Source organism: Artemia sp. Qi Xiang Cuo, chromosome 7, assembly GCF_049724085.1.
Source record: "Artemia sp. Qi Xiang Cuo chromosome 7, ASM4972408v1, whole genome shotgun sequence".
Taxonomy (NCBI): domain Eukaryota; kingdom Metazoa; phylum Arthropoda; class Branchiopoda; order Anostraca; family Artemiidae; genus Artemia; species Artemia sp. Qi Xiang Cuo.
Window position 1 is genome coordinate 30,685,889 of NC_142800.1, and position 24,367 is coordinate 30,710,255.

Genomic DNA, 24,367 nt, shown 5'->3' on the forward strand with positions numbered 1-24,367 from the left:
AATGTAATTCGATGGTTGCCTCCCATTGTAATGAATGATATAGAGTTACAACTTACACCTTCCAATTTCATTTTGAGAAAAGCACTTAACACTGCACTGCACCTATTGCAACAGTCTTTCTCACTTCGGTGATGCTTCATATACGAAAACAACAGGTTATGAGTTCTGTTGCTTTGGCAATTGAAAACTTAAGAGCCAGTGGAAATAACATCAAACTGTCTTTCCACATAAAATCACAAATCAACCACATATTGCTACGGGTTTACCTACCTACGATGATTCTTCATTTATCAATGACAAAATTCCTTCAAAACTTGTTTTGGTTTTTGTGAAAATTGCTAGTGCCAACAAATCATGGACAAAATCCTCACATAAATTTGAAATGTTAGTACTGTCATTTCATGTATATAAAGTCTATGGTAATCCGCTCTGCAATTTATCCCTTGATAAATCCTACAGGACCCTATATGAATTGATAATTCAATCCATAGATTGAGATTCGTAATTGTAACAATGGTAAAACCGATGCAATGTTTGCAAAATCTTATGGTATCATTGTATTAGATTTGTCCGGTACTCAAGATATAAGTATTGTCTGGACGGGGACTTTACGTTTAGAGTGCACCTTTGCCGAGCCGTTGGTGAAGATTATAACATTAATCTCCCTAAATAAATTTGAAAGTTATTGATGAATTACCCCTTGTGGTAGTGTTCTATTAGACTTTTCAACATGAACACAAATCAAATAATCAATATATACAATTTGTATCTGCACATGTCCAAATACAATTTCTATTGTATACCCTTGGATTTTCTCGAAAATATTCAAAGTGTTAACAATGCCATAATCATTGTTAAAAGTAGTTCATCAAAGATGGGGTATTGGCTAAGCATATTTCAAACAGTAATGAATATCTGTCCTCTTGGCGTACCGTATACATTCCCATAAATATGACGTAGATAATTGCTCTCCAAAATTTTCTGAGGAGGAGTTGTTTTTTCTAAGGAAAATACTAATAAGCAACATGTATTCGGAGTGGTTAACTAACCAGACTGTTTCAAAGAGAAGAAAAAGGTTTCTAGAGATTTCTAAGGAAGTCTTGGAGACAACTCGGGAGAAGGATGTTTTTTGTTCCATACCATATGTACCCGGGCTAAGTGAAAAACTGAAAAGAATTTTACAAAGCAATGGTCTAAGGGTAGTTTTAAAGAGTTATAATACTTTCGGTAGTATTCTAAATTCTGGGAAGGATCTGATTTCATTGGGGCAACAAAGTGGGGTTTATCAGATCCCATGTACTTGCGGAAGCTCATATGTGGGACGTACTAACCAGAGTTTAGAAATGAGATTATTACAACATAAAGATTCTATTTCTTCGGCTTTAAAGAAATATTATAAGTCTGAAGATTTTAATTCAGCCCTTTCAGAACATATTTTCAATTTTCCAGATTATTTTATTTTGTTCGAGAATGTCTCTTTGATTTCTAGGGATCGGGGTTTAAAGCAAAATTTTCGTAAAACTCTTGAAATAAAGAAAATCTTATTCAAGAATATTGCTTTGAATCGTGATGCAGGTGAATTTGGGCTGAACTCTATCAATGATATTTTATTAAAACCTGATAGAGTAAAGTTCAATTCACCCAATGTAGTTGACCTTTATCCAAATGTTATATCATTGAACGCTAATTAACCGAATCCAGAAAGGTAAAAGAGGCTAGCTTCCGCCTTTGCTTTGAAAAGAATTAGAGATTTAAACAATATGAAGTTATATTTGATTTCGTATATAAACTTTTGTTTTAAATTGTTTTAGTTTAGTTTTAGTACTGATGACGGTCAATGTATATTTGACCGAAATATATGTTTTTTTTGTGAATTTTCTATACACTGTCTATTAAAAAGGATTTCATCCCTATTTTGAACTTTTATTTTATCGTATGCTTTCTACCCACCTCAAATCAAAAACCTTCATGAAAGAAATGGAAATTCCATTATTCAAAATCAGATGCGAGTACAAGATTTATCAACAAAAAGTTGTGTTTTTCATGCACCATTTTACTTTGTTTTTCAGTGTTGTCAAAATACTTAAAGTAAATCTCTCAGCATTTATGTAGACAATCTTCGATTGAACGAATTTCTTGTTGCAAATACCCTTTCGTACCTGTATTACATAGATTTAATTGGCCTAAGTATGAAATGATTTAAATTGTTTGTGACTTTGTTTATTGATAATAGCTGTCTGTTTTAGATTTATTTGTTCCACGTATAGTTAACCATTGACAACGATAAGTGGCTGTAGTTTATCAGGATTCCGCTTGTTCTCATCTTGGCAGGGAAAATAAGGGTCACATTTTGTACAATATAATTAAAATTCATTTTTATTATATCTCCTTGTAATGTCAATAATACTGTTTTAATTCATGTTATAAAAATCACGCGTTTGAATTTGCTTACTTGAGCAATTTCACAATTAATATTTTATATGAAGGATCACTATTTGTAAGAGCCAAATTAAAATCACTAGGCTTATACTTAATAGCCAGTATCTTCACAGCGACGACGTAAGAACCAGACTCTATTATTCCAGCAATTGAAGCGTAGACCAGGCTCTTCCTCCCAAGAAAATTTAAGCCACGACGATATTCACTCTTAAAAATAAACTGAAGTGACGTTTCGGGGTTTTTCCAATCACACCAAGGCAAGTATTTTGCCATTGATCATATTTTTCATAGTGAAAATTCGAGCATAGCAAACTCCTAGTTCGAGTCACAGACATCTTCAAGACAGGAATTAAAGTCTTTAAGTTGCACTGCATATTTTCTATGCAATTTACATGGATTGCATATATCTACACTTTTCATTATAGTCATCAATTATAGTACAATTTTTGCAGGATTACCAGCTGCCCAATGCATACAAACATAATGGACACACGTAAAATATTTTTCAGTATTGACTGCTTCACTTCCAAAAAGAAACTGACTTACGATACATAAAACGAATGTCTTCTAGAGAGCAGGAGTAATCGATTGACGTCAAAAAACTTATTTGACTTATTTGATGTTTGAATCTAAGTTGAGTACAAAATTAAATCCACAATATCATTTTGATTTGTTTCGATTAGTATGTCAATAAAATGAGTGGATCCATCTGGCCTAATACGTACAAGTTTAATACAATAGTTCAAAGATGGAGAATCATTTTTCATTATGTCATTCAGCATTCTTTGAACCGACAACTCCTTAATTTTTACTGCTTTGTTAGGTACTCTAGGTTGAATTTTGCCATTCCTAGGGCATTCAAGTTCCAATAGTCTAAAAGCATCCATTACTAAAGAATATGCCAAGAATAATATTTTTAAATGTTGGCAAACTGAACTCCTTTTCAATATTGAGGTGAATGAACCGTTAAATCTAACAAGTTACGTTTTGTTGACCGTCAAAACTGGTTTTTGCTGCTTTTTAAACGTCCAGCAGAACCAAAACAAGTCACGCAAGACTACTTCATCTTCATAAGTAAACATTTGGCCAAGATCAATTTTTTACAACCGGGGCTTTCCCGTGGACCCTGAGGCTTTTCCCATAGCCTTCTTATATTTTTAAGTTATGAACAGCCAAAAAAAACTATGATCTAAACCCTAAGTTTGCTTCTTGATTGTTGAGCTCTGAAGGTTTTTCCCTTCGCCGTTAGGCTTTTCAACAATTAAAAAAAAAATAAAAGAAAAAATTACCTCTATTATGTAATATGCAACCCCTATTAGGTAACAAACACCTGTATTTTGAAGAAAACACTCCCCATTGCGTAACAAGCACCTTTGTTTTGGAGAAAATTAATAACACCTTCATCTTGAGGGAATCGTTGTGAAAATTCTACATGATCATAAACCACTAAGGAAGAAAAGAATTGCGGTTATGACATCCTTTAAAACTATTGAGACCTCACCACTACTTTTATTTCCATAAATGCAAAAAAACTGCCATGTAGGGGCACAGAAAGAAGAAAACACATATCTTAGTCTTTAAAATAAGACCCAAACACACCATGTAGCGAGTATCCCCCTAAAAAATTGTCGTAAAGGTACACAGAAGAGGTTTTGCAGCTGCTGGATAGGAATTTGCCGTATAGGTCAGGAGCCGCCATACTACTATTGCGATGATCAATTGTTTTCATACCTCTACAAAAAAGTACTGATGGGATGAGTCCAACTAGCTGGGAGGTTTTATACGCATCAATAAGTTGAGAAGAACTGGCAGAGTAGTTGAAATAACAACTGTTATTAAGCTGTTGGTGCTAACAAACTATTTGATAAGAATTTTGTTTGTTAATGGTAAGAAATTTAAGCTATAACTTTATTACCTATATTTTACAACCTAAAAATTACAAACAGTTAGCGGTATTGAACTGTAAATAAGGAGCGATACACTCTAATAGCAAGTGAAACTGTGATAGAGGGAGTCATAGTAAAAATTAACACATCAAAAGAGTCGCCTTTTTTGCTAATTCCAAATATATTAAGTACTTTAAGTTTAAAGTTATTCAACAAAAGCTACTAGGCAGAGAAAATTTGCCTAGTTCAAAAAGAGAGGAAATTCTCTAAAAAGACAAGTTATCATGATGAATCTCACAGTATTAAATTCAGCATATCAGAGAACCTTGTTGTAGAGGTTTAAAGCTCCTTTTTACCACAATGTTGAATTTTGCATTTTTCACCGGAAGAAATATCATGAATGCCTGTTTATTAATTGTTTTTTCCCAGGGTTGAATCTTGTCGAACCAATGGCAATAGAAAATCTGCAGAGGGCTCACTTGAACAGGAATAAAAATTCTAATGTTCTTATAAGTAGCAAAAATTATTATACCACAGGAAAGTGGGTTTTTTTTCAGTAATGGATCGAAACTACAATTTGCCCCAAAGAGGGCCAAATTGCTGTCGATTGAAAATCCTGTGATAATAAGTTAATTAGAAAGTCTTGAAAAACTATATACTGAGTTACAAAGGAAGTAATGCTCCATGGTGGTGCCTTCGTTCATAAGAAGTCATGTAGTCTGTACAAGACAAATAATATAGGCATGTATTTTAAAGCTTCAATTAACTAAGTTGATTCACATTACGTTTCATTTAAATTGAGAGTAGTAATGTATAATTGCGCATGAGCTAAAAAGTGGGCGATGAGTCATTTTAAAGTCATAGGGGTTACATGGTACCTGAAAGATTTTATTTTAATGCTCAAATTGTCTAACTGTCCATGAGCTCTTCAAATACATATAGTAAGAGAAGTAACGGGGAAGTGGGGATTAAAACATACTCTCCCTTCCTTTGAATTAAGCCTGAAGAAGAATGCTGTGTGCTCATTCCTTTCCTCTTATTTCAGATAATTTTCTTCTAACAATTTAGAAACAATTTAGAAGCATAGAAGATTTCATTTATATTCTTAAAAGCACAAAGAGTGGAGAGGTAGAGGGGGTACATTCCATGAGCGCCATCAGGCAATATAGCAGGAGGCAAATTACATCAGGAACTTCTTTTAACAATGTGTAAACGGGAACACTGGGTTTTATATTTATGTATTTTTAAATATGTATTACACAGTTGGTGGCAAAATACTTTAAATAAGGAGTGACTCGTGCTAATAGTAATCAAAGCACAAATTTATACATTTTTTGTTAAAAATGTGTACACTAAAAGAATTGGATTTATGGTGTTCCGGATTTATAGAGTTTACTGAGTTTAAAGTTTGAGTTTAACGTTGTCCATCAAAACCTAGGATCCTAGTCCAAATGGGCCAAATTTTAGAAAAAGAAAGAAAAGAACCAAAACAGGTCGATATATTTCGATGAAAACTATACCATTGAAATCGGCATATATATAAAAATAAAAACTCATTCGTAGGGAATTTTAAGACCTTATATACAAAATGGGAATTTTTTTTTTCGAGAAGGGTGGTCAAAGATGTGTGTTTGTTCGTTTATTTACTTTTTCCCAAAGAAATGATGGATTGAACCAATAGTTCTGGAACATCAGAAAAAAAGTCGCAAGAAAAAAAATTGGACGTTCAACTGACTATTTTACTTGTCAGAAAATGTTTTGTCGAAACAAATGCTAGCTACTGTCAAAAAAATTTTGAGACAGTCAATAGACTTAGACCCTAATAGACCCCTCTCGTTTCCTGGGGGCACTTGTTTCCATGTCTACTTGTTTCCTGGGGGCACCGCCTTTCTACTGGCGTCCATCGAGAATATCTCTTTAAAACAAGCGTGTTTAAAAAATTTTGCCCTTAAAATCGTGAATATAATGACCCTACAATTATAATTCTTAATTTTCCAAATCCAACTCTCCTAATAAATATTCAAGGCTGACACTTTTTTCACAAACGAATACCGTTCTTAAAGCGTTGTTCTATGAGTATAAGATAAAGGAGTTGAAGGGAGGAGCACTAAAGTGGGTCATACTCTAACTTTATAAATGAAGAGGCAATTCTCCTTGTCGGAATCAATTTATCTTCATATTTTCTCTCTCAAAATAGCAAAGATCTAGCTGATCCTTTTGTTTTGTCTTGCTCGTAGGAACGATGTTTCTCACCCTTTTCTCCTCAAATGAAGTTAAAAAGAGAGACATCCTCTTATAATCGATCTTTGCTCAAGTCAGGAGTCTAATCAGGGTGAAAAGTCTCTGTTACCTTAAGGGTGAGATTCAGACATATGTTTCATCATGGCGAACATCTGTTTCAACCAGTTTTGTTAATGATTATTGTTTTTCTTCAAAGAGAGCCCAACCGTAAAAAATCAAAACAAATTTTCCAGATTTTTTTTTGTCATAACCATATCTAATTAGATATGTTAAAGTTGAGTACTCCTTTCTCCTGATCTGCCTCAATCGATAAAGCCTGTCTTTAACCGAGGCTTCACAGATAAAGTTCTATAAAAAGGTCAATATGTTGCAACTTTTTAAAGTTGGAGTAATACAAGGACTTTCAAACTGCATGATTGATAAGCCCAAATAGACTCCTTTGGTCCTTCCCCTTTATAACCCCAATCCTCCTGTTGTTTTCCTCGATTCATTGATTTTTGCGAATAAAAGGTGCTCTAATATTTCTTAGCCTTGCTAACTACAGATCTGAGCCTAATTGTGCAATATGGATATCCAAAATATTATCTCCTAAAGAGCATATTTTATGTACGATGGAGGTCTCAAATATTATAGAAGAGTTACTCAAGGATTTTGTGTATCTGTATTGGATTTATAATATTGATCATCTAACGATAATCTAAATCTAATTACATTAAATGTTCAATCTTGTTTTCGGAAAGCAGCATCCAAAACATAGAGCTCCAAAATTACTTTTTTCCTTAAGCACCGAAAATATACTAGTAGGTGGAAATAAATAACACAAGTCCAAAAACGATTATTTCTCACTGTCAATTTTCCATCTTAGAAGGAAAGTATTAAGTCAAATGTGAGCTCAATACTTAAAAATAGAAACTTGATTTAATTGCTTTTGATTTTGGACGGTCGCCGTTTATGGTGAAGAACGGTATCTTCAGCAATAAAAAACAATCTCAAGATTGAATAGAAAAAATTTATAGAAGACCAAAATTTCAAATTTTATATAAGTACAAACAGATAAAATCAGTGGTGCCCTTTCAGTTAGACTAAAAGGGGTTCAATATCCACCTGGGTCCCTACAGTAGCCTGCTCACATAGCAACGTACAAAAAAAAATAAAAGATCCTTCAAAGCCATTGCAGGCACATAGGGCGTTAAATCGACATTTCAGTTGCTGGGTCTTTTTTACAGGGACAAGCAGCAAGCCTGTCACCCAACCTTGCCGCAGCAGGGATCGATATCTCTTTACACTGGCTAGTAGAAGTCTCGCCAAAAATCCAGTAATAATGGTAAAAACAATTTAAATATATTTAATGACTACGTAGAACCGATATTGAAAAGTAATTTACAGTTTTATTGCACCATTGGGAATTTACCCCGTTCCATTTCCCCAAAAATGTCAATCATAACATTTAGACCCAATGATCAAACAAGAGCCGTTTTACTAAACCTCCACATCAGATCACTGAGCCTTCCATTGCCCATGGAAGATTCAGGTTAGGCTTTAATCAGGCTTTGTGTAGCACAAAGTCTTTAATTAGTAACAGATCTAATAGGTAGAGTAAATACAATTTTTATGTTTTCAAGCTTTGGAATGCACTATTTACATTTCTTTTAGACAATCACTTACTCCAAAAACATCTTTTGGTTTATTGGTAAAAGGGTCAACGAATCGTTGCAAATATCTATAGGTTTAACAGAGTTTTTTTCAATTAAAATTTTTTAGTATAGGTTACACTGCTTCACTGGCTATTCACCTACTACTCCAAAAGTGAGGAGAATCGACTGAACTTCATAGTCGACTAGCGTCGATATTAATTTCAATAGTTGAAAAGCATTCACAAGAAAATAATCCCGTGCAAAGCATCTTTAGTTGATTCTTTCAATTCACAAATTCGTTTGACACAAATTCGACACGGTTACAAATTCACCTAGGGAGGAAGTTACTTGCTGTTCACGATTTAGCTGTTTAGATGAAAAATTAGAATTCTACAAATTTTGTAAAAAACTTCAATTAGACCATACTTGCAAGAAAGTTCAATTGGTTTTTGGAAGATTTCATCAAAAGCTTTCTTAAATTTGCATAGGCTATCTATAATTTCCTCATGTATAACTGCAAAAGAGTAGTAGCTCTAGAAAAGCTATGTTTACAGTCTATATTTGCTCAGAAAGATGTTTTATGGCCAATAAAATTTTTCTCCTAGATAGAGTATAAATAAAAATTTAAATGTCTGAAGCCAGGGTGGATTTTTCATAACAAGATGTCCTGGTAATTTGTAAAATGGCTAAAATGCTAAATTGTATTGAGTGCTTTGCTTACTGATCTGTGTCAGCATGTCCATCTTGCTGGAGAAAATTTCTTTAGCTGAAAAATAGTAGTCCCAATGGCTTTGAGTGGTAATATAAAGCTGCTAACGCATATAGTTATTTGAGATAAAACATTGCAGTTATCAAACAGTTCGTGTTAAAGAACTTTAAGTAAGGAGCGACCCGGATCAATAGTAACCGAAACTCTAAGAAATGGAAGTTTGATACCAATAGATACATCAAAAGAACCAAATTTTTATGCTGATTTCAAATATATAAGTTTCATCAAGTTTAGGCTTACCCATGAAAAGTTCCGTACCTCAGAATATTTACCTTATTTTTGAAAAAGGAGGAAATAACCCCTAAAAGTCATAAGACTTTAATGAAAATCACACCATCAGATTCAGCGTATTAGAGAACCCTACTGTAGAAGTTTCAAGCTCCTATCTGCAAAAATGTGGAATTTTGTATTTTTTGCCAGAAGAAAGATCACGGATGCGTGTTTATTCGCTTTTTTTTATTTTGTTTTTTTTCAGGGGTGATCGTATCGATGTAGTAGTCCTAGAATATCGGAGATGGCTCTTTCGAACGGAAATTAAAAGTTCTAGTGCCCTTTTTAAGTTACCAAAACATTGGAGGGCAACTTGGCCCCCTCCCACATTCATTTTTACCCGAAGTAACCCAATCAAACTTTTGAGATAGCCATTTTGTTCAGCATAGTCAAAAATCTAGCAAGTGTGTCTTTGAGGATAACTTAAGCCTCCACAGCTCCCGGGGGAAGGGCTGCAAGTTATGAACTTTGCCCATTGTTTATTGTTTAGATATAGTATTGTTTAATAGGAAGTATAGGCTACAGACATTTTCAGGAGGGATTTATTTTCTTGTGGGGGTGGGATTGGAGGAGGAGGTTACGGGGGAAGATCTTTCCATGGAGGATTTTTCCTTCGGGGAAGGGACATTTCTATGAAGGGTGCACCGGATTTCCCAGCATTATTTAAAAAACGATCAGAAATTAAATAAAAAAAAAGCTTTTTCAACGGAAATTAAGGAGCAACATAAAAACTTAAAACGAACAGAAATTATTATGATATAAGGGGGTTCACCCCCAAGTCAATACCTCGCTCTTCACGCTAAAGTTTGTTTTAGTACTTTCAAAAGAGCTATCTATTCTATTTAACCGGCCTTTGTGATTCAGGGGTTTGTGATTCAAACAAAAATTCGAACTTCAGCGTAAAGAGAGAAGTATTGACCAGGGGGAGAGCTCCCTAATATACGTAATAAAAACATACGAATATAGAAGCTCGTTACGAAAGATAATTCGTAAGTTACGTCAGAACAAAATTTCGAGAAAGCCGTTTAGCCCAAAAAGAGTAAAATTAATAGGCAAATCTCGATTTGATTATTCATGCACGGTGATCGAGAATTAAAGCCGCATTAACTTAAAAATGTTCAGAAATTAAATAAAAAAAACTATTTTTTTAACTGAAATTAGGAGCGACATTTAAACTTAAAACGAACAGAAATTATTCCGTATATGAAAGGGGCTGTCCCCTCCTCAACGCCTCGCTCTTTACGCTAAAGTTTGACTCTGTCTCACAACTTCACTTTTTAAAATAATAAAAAACTTTAGCGTAAAGAGCGAGGCTCTGAGGAGGGGACAACCCTTTCACATACGGGATAATTTCTGTTCGTTTTAAGTTTTACTGTCGCTCCTTACTTTCAGTTAAAAAATGTTTTTTTTTTATTTACTGAACATTAAAGAATGAAGATGCTGTTCGCCTCAGGTTTTGCATACAATCATCCAGCACAGGGTTAAGTCTGTGTGTATGGGAGAGAATGTGAACTGTACGAGGTGCAATTGCTTTAATTTTTATTTATTTATTTTATTAATAACCTGTCTTAAAATCAACAGAAAAAAACAGAGCACAAACAAGAAAAGAAAGAAAAAGCAAAAACTGGCAAGAAGAACAAATACAAACAGAAAGAACTACATATTAGCAGAACTATTTGAGAAGGTGGGCCCACTCGTGATCCAGAAGCTCTAGTTTTTTCACGTAATTCTGAATTACCTCCTCCACGTTACTCAGAGGCTCAACAATTCCATATTTCGCAACAATATGGCAATTTCTAACAAAAGGCGGCACTTGAAGAAGATATCGGCCATACTTGAAAAACACCGACCTTGTGTCTTTCTTGTTTCGTGCACTCAGGAGCTTCCAAAAAGGAGACAGGCATAAGACATGAGGCAAAGCTACTGCATTATAAAGACGAGCAAAATATCTAAGGCTTGAATTGCGACGGCTAGTGACAACACCCGCATAGGCAATGCGCACTTTTTTAGAAAGGTGTTCGATAAGCAAAGACTGGGTCTCTCGAAGATTACAACCAATCGGCAGGCCAAGGTACGTAATATGACTCGACGGTGTTACGGTAATTCCACCAAGCCTGGCTGTAGCATTATCTTCAGGACAATTAAAAAACAAAACAGCAGACTTTTCTACATTAAATTGCAAACCAATATCAGCATAACTTTTTTCAAGACACGAGAAATTATTTTCTAATGAAGAAAGCAACCGACACAGATTTAAAAGATCATCTGCAAAACCCAGAAGTGACAAGTCAATATGCTTGCAAATAAAACTTGGAGAGATAACCTGTTGTGCATCATTAACACTATTATTACACAAAGTAGGAGACGTTATAAACCCTTGCTTAATTCCCATATGTACCGATATCTCCCCACTAAGCTCACCATCTTACAAACGAACACGAAGCTTGAGGTTCCTATACATATCACGTAGTGACCTTACAATAAAAGAACGCACGCCTCGCTTAAACAGCTCAACCAAAATCTGGGCATGAATCAAAGATTCAAAAGCTCTCCTGACATCATACTGAGCTAAGATCAAGGTTTCACAAATACTATCGCAGCCTTTAGAGCATACCTTTTTCAGCTTTTTAACAGCCTGGCAAATTAATACCGGTGACACTGAAAAATCGTCGAAGGTGTCGGTAAGCATAGAAGTCAGCTCATTCTCGTAATTAGACTTCGGAATTGGATCAAGCGCTTTGAACTCGGACTCAAAGAAAGCACTCCACTGAATAGCAGAAATATTAGACGTGGGCTTAGCTTCATCAGGCTTAGACTAAAGCGACCAAATACGGTTTGGATTCCTACTGAGCTTTTGCACAAAATTTTCTTTGAGGGTTGCACGGTGGGCATCTAACGCTTTATTGAACTTTTGTTTAGTATGGATTCGAATTTCGTTCACTATTACACTTCGCGGCTTCCCGCTATCATGCCAAACTTTCCGCCATAGCTTCGCCGACGCACACGCTGCCGCTAGCTCTGGATTTCTAGACCACCCTTTCACCTGCGATCCATTACGGATACGCTTCACAGGAACTACTACACTCTCCGCGATACTCAGAGCATACGTTATTTCTGCGCAGTACATGTTTATCTGCAGACGTATATCACTTTCACTGCAATACGAGTTTGCATTTCTCTGCAGCAGATGGAAGGGAACTTTTATTTTACTCAGGATATCCCCAGAAGTAGCCGCAAAGAGATCATTCGACACTTGTTTCCAGCCACTTTATACTTTCCATTGGGATTTGCAAGGGTCCGACAACTTTGGAAAGTCCAGTGTTACTGACAATTACAAAGGCAAATGGTCAGAGTATGAACCATCAGCTGCAACTTTTACTTCGTCACTCACCGGGAAGTTCGTTAACACATGGTCAAGATTTGAAACAGTTTTGGCAACAGTGATAAATGTGTAAGCTTCTTCCTTATCAACGACATTTAACTGATCAGGAAGGGAACCTATAACGATTTGAGTCCTTTCAGATTCGGTATTAAGTAGGTCACAGTTGAAGTCCCCTATTAATAGTGAAGGCCCAAGAATTTGAGCCTTCACAAAACGGCTTAACTGAATACATGCAGCCATGAACTTGCTGTCCGAGAGGCTAGATCTATAATTGGTAGGAAGATAGACGTTTAATTTCACAGTATCGCGAACTTTAACAGCGAGGACGTGTTTACCTAATACTGAAAGTTCAGCCTGAAGAGACTTTCTCACCAAAGTGGCTAAACCACCAGATGGCCGACCTCTGGATTTCACACGTTCAGCTGGCTGAATAAAACACTGGAGAGAACTTGAGAACTTGAGCAGGTTAGTATTGTCCTCGGAAAGCAGGTGCTCTTGTATAGAAATTGCTTCATTTGTTAGGCTCATAGTATTAAGCAGAATTGTTTTCTCAAGTGATTTCCCATTTATATTCCAAAAACGAATACTACATATTTTGGGAGCGTGATCTATCTTTCAAGTTTTTTCTGTTATCAAGACAGGCATAGTAATAACATGTGTGCCTAGTCGAATTGCAATTCAGGCACCGAATAGGATTCCGCCGCTATGTGTCCTACATGATGACACCGATAACACCTTCGAGGCAAAAAGCAGAATTCTTCTAGACGGAATAGTTTGAAACCAATTTTAATTGGGTTTGTTAAGGCAGCGGATAATGCACTTTTAGAGGGGTAATACATTCTAAACGCTTGCGTATTGCCGCACTTCATTGTTTTTTCACAGTCTTTTGACAGACTTTTCAGAAGGTCCTCCGTCACGTTGCTGGGGAGACTTTTCACTATAACGATGAACTGGGAATTAACAAGTCGATTGTCAATTTTATGGTTACTTTGAGGGCAGCCGAGACTTTTTCTGTGGCCTGCTTCGAAGAGACTGACAGTTGCCATTCCTTATTTCTCCGCCTGAGCACTGCATACGCTAATGTTGTATCACCCGGTGCCAAGCTTGTTATAAAGTCCTTACGCTTTCCTGGGTCGTCTAACTCAGGAGACATATTCTTCACGACAACCGAGAATAGCTGTTTTTCCACATTTGGCCTTTAAGATACTGACGAGGAGGCTGTTGGCTGATTCTTAAAATCAGCAATAACTTGCTCAGAGTATCTAACTTGCGGGAAAACTGTTGCAGCTCACTGTCCATTTTTCTCGTCATTTCTTTCATTTTGGTAGTAATACAGACTGTGATTTCTTCACCACACGTGGGGACAGACTCCGGTTCGAGAATAACGAAAGTCGGAAGCTCTTTACCGTCCTTAGCACAGCGCCATATGGCTTTCGTGATATCCGTCAAGTTATCACAGTCTTATTTGCATTCGTGTAATCGTTCTTCATATCCATTCCATAATACTGGGATGATCAAAAATACTCTATTCCTTTGTTAACGAACATATCAGTCTTAATACCCTATGTCATGCATCTAGATACAAAGTTTAAAACTGGATTCAATAAAAGCACAGTTTTCATTTCATTAATCTGGATTAAGTCCAAAATACATTCACCAATTTCTTTGATAATTAATAATATCGAATTCTAGGCAGATATTTAAGGGTTGAACTATATATTCAATATTTTTCTGGTGGTTACCTTGCGAGAAAAGTAAGTGAAGCGTTGAAGGCTGTCTACCTTGTCCCCGCAATTTAAGGGGCAAGCCCAGCGGGTACCGTGGCTCTTGCTATCAACTTTCCATCCCCCCTTCAGCTTACTTTTCTTTCCTAACCTCAATTGTAGCGTAAATGCCTCTAAATATCAGATGTCCTATTTATTTAAAATCGCACTGCTTGATGGCTAATCTCCAATATAATGAGTGAAAAAATTTCAAATTCAGACCACTTTTACAAATATAAATAAATATCCAGAAACTAGGTTAGTAGATTAAGCAAAGGTTTTATTATAGGTCATGAACTATAATCCTTTGACAAATATCGCAAAATGCAATAGCTTCACTGGGATTATAATTAACTGAAAAATCTTACTGGTTTGATAATGTTAATAAAATATCCAATTTATGACAGATACATTCACTTTGAACTCTGAATCAACACTCATAATATGCGTTTGCACCTGAAAAGTATTCGCTCATGACAGCGGCACCACAGACTTTTTGTATCAAATTTATTACTTTATTTCATTTCCCGATATTAGAAAATTCTATAAGAACTACAAGTTATTTACACGTGGCTGGTTCTATTGAAGAATTTTTTCCCACAGCCTCTTTAACGATATAGTGCATTTTCAGTTGAAAAACTTTTTTTTTATATTTAATTTCTGATCTTTTTTAAATAATACTGGGAAAACCAGCACCCCCTTCATAGAAATGTCCCTTCCTCCATGGAAAGATCCTCCCACATAATTCATTTTCAGTAATTGTAATGAAGTCATTTTGACATTTTGGACTTGCTTAATGGTTTATCTTCTTTCTACCGTAATTGAAAGTCTTTTTTTCTAACTGAGGCACAACAGTCAGGATATCTCAGAATTTTGCTCAATTTCTAAGTTGTATCCCTTTCAGTGGTTTTGGTTTCATATATATTTTTTATAATGCTCCTATTTAAGATCATTTTGAGAACAATTGGCGACTTTTTTGTAAACATAGTATTTTTCATAGTTGAAATCAAGTGAATAAAAATATTGACTATTGACTTGGGACTTCTCGTTAGATCAAGGGGGGCTATAGCCCTAGCCATCTCCTCTCAAAATTACACCACTCTATGGCATAACAAAGGCCCTAAATTCTACTAGTATTTCTATTTCTTTTTTCAGCTCTGAAAAACCATATTTTCGAAAATCCTAGTCATTCAAAATTTTTAGAAGACAACAATCTCAAAACAAAGACCTAGGTGTTAAAAGAATTGTTCATAAGGTAACCAAAATCACATTCACAAAAAAATTTTAAACAAGAAAAACGGGTTTTAATTTTTGTAAAGCAGTGAATACAAATAAAACACTTAATTAATCAAAAATACTCTGAATATTTCGGCCCCACGTCCGGGAGCCTTTCTCAACGAAAAAAAACATATATAAAAACAAACAAAAAATGTTCTTTTAAAAACCTTAACTTACATCAGCATAAAAACATACTAAACAAACATAAGAAAAAATATAAATAAATAGAAAAACAAAGTATAAATAAATAGTTTGTTTTCCTATTTATTTATATTTTTTCTTATGTTTTTTTAGTATGTTTTTATGTTGATTTAAGTTAAGGTTTTTAAAAAGAAAATTTTTTGCTTCATTTGGGGCAGAAATATTCGGAGTATTTTTGTTTAATAAGTGTTTTATTTTATTTGTATTCACTGCTTTATAAAAATTAAAACCCGTTTTTCTTGTTTAAAACTTTTTGTAAATGGAAAAGCACTGTGGTCTAAGAAATTATCAAAATCACATTTAAGTCAATAATAATGCTTCTCAAAATATAGATCTCAGACAATACACGATAAATACATTTTGCACAAATTTAAACTAAATTAACCAAACATATTTTACAGGGGAAAATAATAACTAGTAACAATGAACCTGCATTCTGCATATAAGAAACCAACAAGGGTTGTTGCTAAAAATGCAGGAATTGCTTTAAAACCTACCCAAAGAATAATTTTTTTTCGGATTTATTCTCTTTGTTATTTATTAGTAAAGAAATATTTTTTTTCAAAAAGTAAAGAGTTACATTAAAACATAAAAAATAGAAATTATTCTGCATATGAGTGGGGATGCCCCCACCTTAACCCCGTATTTTTCCCGCTAAAGTTTGAATTTTTTGTCACCAAGGGTTTAAGAACGACTGTTCAAGTACAAGAGCAATTCGAATGAGACAAACATGATTTTTCACGGTACATCAAGAACGGAAGAGCATACTGATGTGTATTTGCTTCAAACACCAAAATTTCCAATTCAAATGTTTAAAAGAGAATTAGTAAATAAAACACTTTCAGTTGCCCGTTAACTCAATTTGTCGCACTCATCAAAGCTTTCACTAAAGCATTTAATAAATTTTTGTCATTTTGGTAGATTTTTCACCCAAAAGAGAGCCAAAGGTACAGAAGTATCACCTAAACCCCTAAGTATATTTTATGGGTATTTAAAACCAGTTATATAATAATCATTCTTTATTAACATGCAGGAATTAATAAATAAAAATTAGTGCAACATTTAGTAACATGGTTTTAATGATATAAAGAAGTGGATTCGGTTCATTCTTTCAATATATTGCTTATTGACAGACTTGTACATTCTTATAATATAACTTCTAGCATTAAAAAGATGTATTTTTCTTACCAAAAATTTCATTAGTTAGAGGTATCATATAACAATGTTTATGTTTAATTTGACCAAATATATCGACTAGAAACACAAAGTAAATTTTCGTCCTCTTACCGTTTTCCTGATATTAGATGAAGTTCTCTATAGAAAAGCACTTGCCTTTAATTACAACAGAACTGTTCGAGGTTAGAGAAAATACTGGATAGACATGTCAACTCTTGTCGTACACCTTTTGCACAAGGAATAGAGAGCCAGAAAATTATTTCCAAAACTAAATCATCCTGGGAACCTTTTGAAATCTCAGCTCTTTGAACATCCTTGAAGCGGTTGGTTTATTTATGTACTCTTCAATATTATGGTACTTAAGATGTCCGGCGTCACCTTAATGAGACGACGTTCATTCTAGGTAAAAGATTTAGGAGAACAAAACTAAGTTAGGCCATCAAAATTCTAGCCATAGGAACAAAAATCAATGATAAAAAAGTACCGAAATGTATGTGTAGATTTATATATATATTTTTTAATCTTTGTTATTTCGATATATATAGTTCGATATAAAAAGCATCCAACATTCCAAGAACTACAGGACTAAAATTTTATTTTTATTAACAAAGATCAGACAGGGCTATCTGATGTTTTTTTTTTTTAGTTTTGCTTCTAGTCCCTTACGTATGAATATCATAGATGCTATTAAACCGAAAGGTCAGGGCGTTTTTTGGAAATTAATTTAAAAAACTTTTTCCACAAAATCGGTTTTTCAAAGAAAAGTAAAGAACTCCATTAAACCAAAATTGAGCAAAATCAAAATCAAATAATCTATCAAGCGTGAAACTACCACAAATGAGCATGTATGCATTAATGAAATCCAAAAGGAACAGAAATTACAATAAATAACCGCGTCAAACTCAAAACGAGCAGAAATTAACATGAGTTTGGCTCAAAACCCCTATTCCTTCCTAAGGCCAGAACATAATTTGCACTTTTCTAAAAAAACATAAATGCTTTTACTTTTATAACCTTAATAAATCAAATAATATTAACATTTTGATTACTAAATATCAGTATAGGTATATTAAACTGACAATGCACATTAATTTGTATTTCTCAGGCTATTGGATGTGTTTGGGGGAATGGTGGGTGTGAGAGGGTGTTTAGTTACCCTCCAATCACTTTCGACCATTAAAAAGGGCACTAGCCCTCTCAATTTCCAATTGAATTAGCCAATTCTACCCAGGGCATAACTTACAACTTTTGCCCTAGGAGCTCTGGGGGGTTTAAATATCAGTATATGTATATTAAACTGACAATGACATTAATTTGTAATTCTCAGGCTATCTAAAAATTTTGATTGGATGTGTTTGGGGAAAAGATGGGCGTGAGAGGGGGGTTAGTTGCCTTCCAACCACTTTCGAATATTAAAAAGGGCACTAGCCCTTTGAATTTCCAATCGAAAGAGCCCTTTTTCAAGTTTCCGCGACAAAGGTTTCTATAAAAAAAAACTTATTTACTCCTGGGCCTAACTTAAAACCCTTACCCTGAGGGTTGTGGGGGAGTTTTGTCCTCAAAAACATAATTTCTATCTGGAAATCAACTACGTGGAACAATATTCCTATTTACAAATTTTGATTGGATGTGTTAGTGCAAATGGTGGGCATGGAAGGGGAGTTAGTTGCCTTCCAATCACTTTTGACTATTAAAAAGGGCACAACCCACTCCAATTTCCAATTCAAATAGCTCTTTTTGAAGTTTCTACGATAACTTCTTCGATACGAAGTGCCCTGGTTTAAAGGAAAAAAATAATAAATAATTCATTGTGCCAGCATCATTCTAATGTACCCTCAGGTTAGAAATTATAAACCTTGCCCAGAGGGCTCTAGGGGAGTGAACCCCTCGAAATCACAATTCCTCTCAGGAAATCAACTACGGTGACCAATCTGTATATCTCAAAATTCTGATTGGATATGTTTATCTCATTATGCTAAAGTTTTTTATTGTTTTAAAAAATAAAGTTGTGAGACAGAGTCAAACTTTAGCGTAAAGAGCGAAGCGTTGAGGAGGGGACAGCCCCTTTCATATACGGAATAATTTTTGTTTGTTTGAAGTTTTAATATCGCTCCTGACTTTCAGTTAAAAAAAACTTGTTTTTTTATTTAATTTCTGAACGTTTTTGAATTAATGCAGGTTTTGATTTTGGCTCACCGTACATGAAGTGTATATTAATTTTATTTTTTTGGCTAAATGGCTTTCTTGAAAGTTGTTTAATTTTATTTATGAACGTTTTTATTAGTAATAAGTATAAGTAACTTGCAAATTAGCTTACGTAACGAAATTTCTATATTTGTATATTTTTGTTACGTATTTTCGGGGGCTTGCCCTCTAGTCAGTACTTCGATCTTTACGCTAAAGTTCGAATTTGTTTCCAGTTCTTTAAGAATGAACCCTTAAATACAAAGGCCATTAATTAGAATAAATAGCTCTTATGAAAGTACTAAAAAAGCTTTAGCGTAAAGAGCGAAGTATTGACTAGGGGGTGAACCCAACCATATACGTAATAATTTCGGGTCGTTTTAAGTTTTGATGTTGAAAAGTTTTCAGTTGAAAAGTTTTTCAGTTGAAAACTTATTTTTTGTTTTATTTCTGATCATTTTTTAAATAATGCTGGTAAATTCAGCGCCCCCTTCATAGCAATGTCCTTTTCCCCTTGAAAACTTTCTCTATGAAAAGATCCTCCAACGTAACCCCCCGAACCAGCCCCCCCCCCTACTAGAAAAAATCCCACCTGAAAACGTCTGTATGCTTCCCAATAACCGATATTATATGTAAACATTGGGCAAAGTTCAAAACTTGCAGCCCTTCCCCTGGGGACTCTGGGGGATTAAGTCATCCTGAACAATATGGTTACTATATTTTTCGACCTATATTTACTATATTTATGGTTAATATATATATATATATATATATATATATATATATATATATATATATATATATATATATATATATATATATATATATATATATATATATATATATATATATATATATATATATATATATATATATACATCCGGTACTGGTGCATTGAACGTACACTTTTATATACTAATGAGAGATGAAACCCGCCAGACTGGTTATTTTTAAGAGACCACTATCCAATAATGGAGTGCAAAGAGTAGTTTTCATTGCGTTTACGATATTTAATCTGTTGTTTTTTTGGATTTAGTGGGGGAGCTACCTCGGTTAGGTATTTAATATATGGTATGCTTTAACCCCTCACCCCCACCCCCATAATATGGAAATACATAGCCCAAATTTGTTTATGAGCTATTATATATTCATCCTGTTTTATTTTATTTCATTAGCATTAACCAAACTTGACTTTTTAGAAGCGTGCGTTTGATGCACCAGTACCTTGGGACCTTCTGTCTCATTACCAGTGTAGATTATCTTGCCAAAATTAACAGACTAATATGGGGTTGTTCTGCGTCGTAAGGAAACACCGTATGCCCGAATAATAAAAACTGTTTAATGCTACATAGAAGGGAATTGATAACTTGGTTTTTAGCGAAGGCTGACTTTTTTTAGAGTAGTACATAGAATTAAAGAAAGCATGGAAAAATATATTCCCCAGCTATGAGACCAGGAAATACAGATCAGTACAAACAGGTTTTTACTCATACAAAGTCAAATCATCAAACTTTCTATTTTCAGCTCTATCTATCTTTTCAATAACTAATTTTATCCTCGTTGGCTTACCAAAATTAATTTTTCGTTTGAAAATTTTATTTGAAGTCAACATTTACTGTAGTCATTCAATTTTCTATCATAAAATTTTCAGCGCTACATTTTTTCGATAAGTGAACGAAGGCTTTCAAAGTCTTAACATTGGCAAAATATTATTTTTGACAAATTTTTGCCTTGATATGTCTATACCCTCATATGAAGGATTTAGAGTGTGACAAATCCAGTGGTAAGTTTCACTGCAAAAATAAAAAGGGCGCGTGCCGCTAAACTTCAAGAATGGGCAGTTATTACAATATTTCCTTAATTAATAAAGTTTTGACAATTTGTCTTGCCGAATTCAACTCCTGAACCTGAATACGAAAATGTCACTTACTATGGGCTGCAACAATACAGGTTTGAATTCGTTGATAAATCATAACTGATTTGTCTTTAGAAAAACGATTTCTACTTTTTTTGTTCCTTTTCTCTGTCGTTAAAGATTGTTGCTCTCTCTCTTTCTTTTTCTTTCTATCTCCCTCTCTCTCTCTCTCTCTCTCTCTCTCTCTCTCTCTCTCTCTCTCTCTCTCTCTCTCTCTCTCTCTCTCCCGAGCGAGTACCAAAGGTTATTTCTTTGGTTATTTAGCGTTAACACCTTAATAGAATAAAATTTATTAGTTTCCGTTTCTTCACTCTTCACAAGAGCCTCGTACAAACCCGGGCTCCTGAGATTCTAGCGTGAGTGTTTTTTTTTTTTTTCTTATTGCAGATAAATTTCCTCTCAGTGGGCAAAAAAGGAAGAAAGGAAAATGATGAAAAAAGTGAGAGTTCCTACTTTTCCAGGATCTTTTTCAATTTCCGCTACTGTAACTACTTTTTTGGAAGACGGGACAAGCCTATCAGCTTCCTACTTTTGCCACACTTTGTTTGACTAAAATTTAAAGTAGTACCTTGTTGTTCACATCTTTTTGTTTTTGTCCAATAGCAAGAGAAAACATTGAAAAGTCTTAAGACTAAAAATGCATCTATTGTAGGCCGAAGATTGTGTACGCATGCAGGTTTAATAATGTTAAAATATGTTCAAGTAGGCTAGTTTACCTCCTTTTTTTGTAATTTTTTACAGGTTTGCTTACATCTGGCTCCGTTCAATCGAAAGGTATGTACCCCAAACCCCTAATTGTGTACAGAGACACAGCAAAACATTATGAGTAATAGCTTTTTTATTTTCAGAGACTGCATTGCAAACTTATACACAAAGGTTCACCCACGGTATATATATTATGGAGTTGCGCCATTGTGATTGTCCCTACTAACTATCTTAAGCATCTCGATTACAGACATAGGATTTGTTTTTATCGTACATTAAGTATCTTATTGTTGAATATAATCTGCAATAATCTAGACTTCAACTCAAATAATGAACTTTTGCACTTACAAGGAGCTTTCTTCCTTATTTCGTCATTTAGTGTATAACGCACAACGTAAGTGGTACTGATCAAATATTATTTGGCGGCATTTACAACCGTAATGAAACTACAAACTGATCCTCAGAGCATCTTTAATCAACAAAGGATTTTCCCTAGAATTAGGAAGCTGCGCGATTTCGATTCCCATGTTTTATAACATCATCTCGCATTGCATTTTATTTCAGCAGGTATAATGCAACAAACGTGCGAGAGAGGGACAGGAGAGGGGGAAAGCTGTACTAAAATGAGGCAGAGAAGAAACACAGAAAGGAAAGAAAAAGGAACAAAGGGAAAGTGAGAAACATAAATAAATGAATAACAGGGAGAGATGGAGAAGGCTTAGGTGAAAACTGTCCTAGGATAATTAATCTTTGATATACAGTTTTATTTTGTTGTGATGAGCATGCTTTTATGTTACAGAGGATAATATCGTCTGCAATGAGAGGAGGGCTATCACCCCACCCATATTACAAGAATAATTTTAAAAAATCCTGGTGAAAAAAGGGATTAAGGATTAATCCAGAAAGGTGAGATGAGTGAAAACTCTGCAAAAGGGTTCTCTTATGTAATAAATTTGATTGCGTTCTTTTCATGAAAATCACTAGTTTTTTTGAAAATGTTTTGTCTCTTTTTCAAAATAGAGCAAGGTTTCTCAGGTTTGTAATTTTTGATTTGAAACTTTAAACTTGATGGTTTTCACATGCTGAGAATAATCACAAAAGACCGTTTTTTGGCCAAAATGCCTTGCAACCAATGTCCAAAAAATATGTTGAATAAAGCGGATCTGCGATGATTAGATTTTTTACAAAGAATCTCTATATAATAAATAGCACATGATGGAATTAATATAACAAGTGCGCAGTCTCCACTTTATTATTAAGGACAGTAATCCAGACAGTAGCAGGGGGAGGGGATGTTCAGTGTCTTGGCTAGTCATCATTTTTATAAAATCTTAAAAAGGGCTTATCCAAGATTTGTCTCTCAATTACTCCGACTATCTGTCTTGGCTTTTTTCTACAATTAGCCATGTCAAGATGCCTACTGCAAAATACTTGATTTTAATCCGTTGATTTTGAGTTAAAATCAAGTATTTTGCAGTAGGCATCAAGACATGGCAAATTTTAGAAAAAAGCCAAGACAGATAGTCCGAGTAATTGTGAGGCAAATCTGGGATAAGCCCATTTTAGGATTGTGTAAAAATGATGTCATTTCATGTGTTGATAGATAAGTCTGTCAATCATCCATCTACAGGTCATTCCTGGGGAATCCCAAATTTTATAGTGTTGTAATCTATGTCCATATTTTTCCTTAATTTTTAAATTTTTTTTATTTATTTTTATTTTATTTTATTTATTTAACTTTATTTAACAAACAAATTACATTAATAAATTATTTTCTAAACTGGCCGACGGGGAGCAGGGGTCGATGTGTCGGCCAAAAAAAAAAAAAAAATTTCCGAATTAACAAAAAAAGCAAATCAATAATGAAAAAAAAGACACACATGGTAGGAGATAACAGAGGAGGCCAACCCAGCGCGAGAACACCACAACAAATTTCATACTAAGATCCAAATTCACCAATCCCAACATCCAGGCAAAGAACAATTTTGGAAATATGTTTTTTCAAAGAAAATCGGCTCTTGAATCTTGGGGACACATCTATTAAATTAAATTTATTTGCAATATGAGGGATCTGGTATCTGATTGAGAATCTAGCTCTTTCAGATTTAATAGGGGGAAGGTGATACTTCTTGGAGCGGACGTGGTGGGCAGGAGAAATGGGAGTCTCAATTATGCCCAGATCATGGAAATAATTTGCCGAAGATTGGATATCATAATACCACATTGCTGTATGCAGGTCTTTCAGTTGTTTGAGATTAAGTATATTGAGAAAAAGATATAAGGTTTGGGTTTCTGAAAGATTTTGAAGCCTCACTGGGCGATGAACAAAAGTACCCAGGATTCTAAACGCCTTATTTTGAATTATTTGAAGAGGTTGGAGATGGACCATAAATGTGTTGAGGTATATTACAGGGCAATATTTAAAATATGATTCAATTAGAGAATGATATAAATTTTAAGGATGGAAAAAGGAAATACATGTTTCATTCTATGAAGACAACCTAAGTTATGGGCAAGTTTCAAT

General features: G+C 34.4%; 1 protein-coding gene across 4 annotated transcripts in view; it reads right to left on the reverse strand.

Moving 5' to 3' along the window:
* LOC148950156 (nidogen-like) overlaps nucleotides 1–22,296 on the reverse strand; it is a 364,016-nt gene extending 341,720 nt beyond the window's left edge. Inside the window, exon 1 of one of the 4 annotated variants that reach the window (XM_089092178.1) lies at nucleotides 22,192–22,296. The gene's annotated coding sequence lies outside the window, so the exon portion shown is untranslated. Of the gene's footprint in view, nucleotides 1–17,150; nucleotides 17,321–22,191 lie in introns of those variants that run through there. The other 3 variants (XM_089092180.1, XM_089092177.1, XM_089092179.1) reach the window with 3 other exon arrangements.
* Between the last annotated feature and the right edge of the window lie 2,071 nt (nucleotides 22,297–24,367).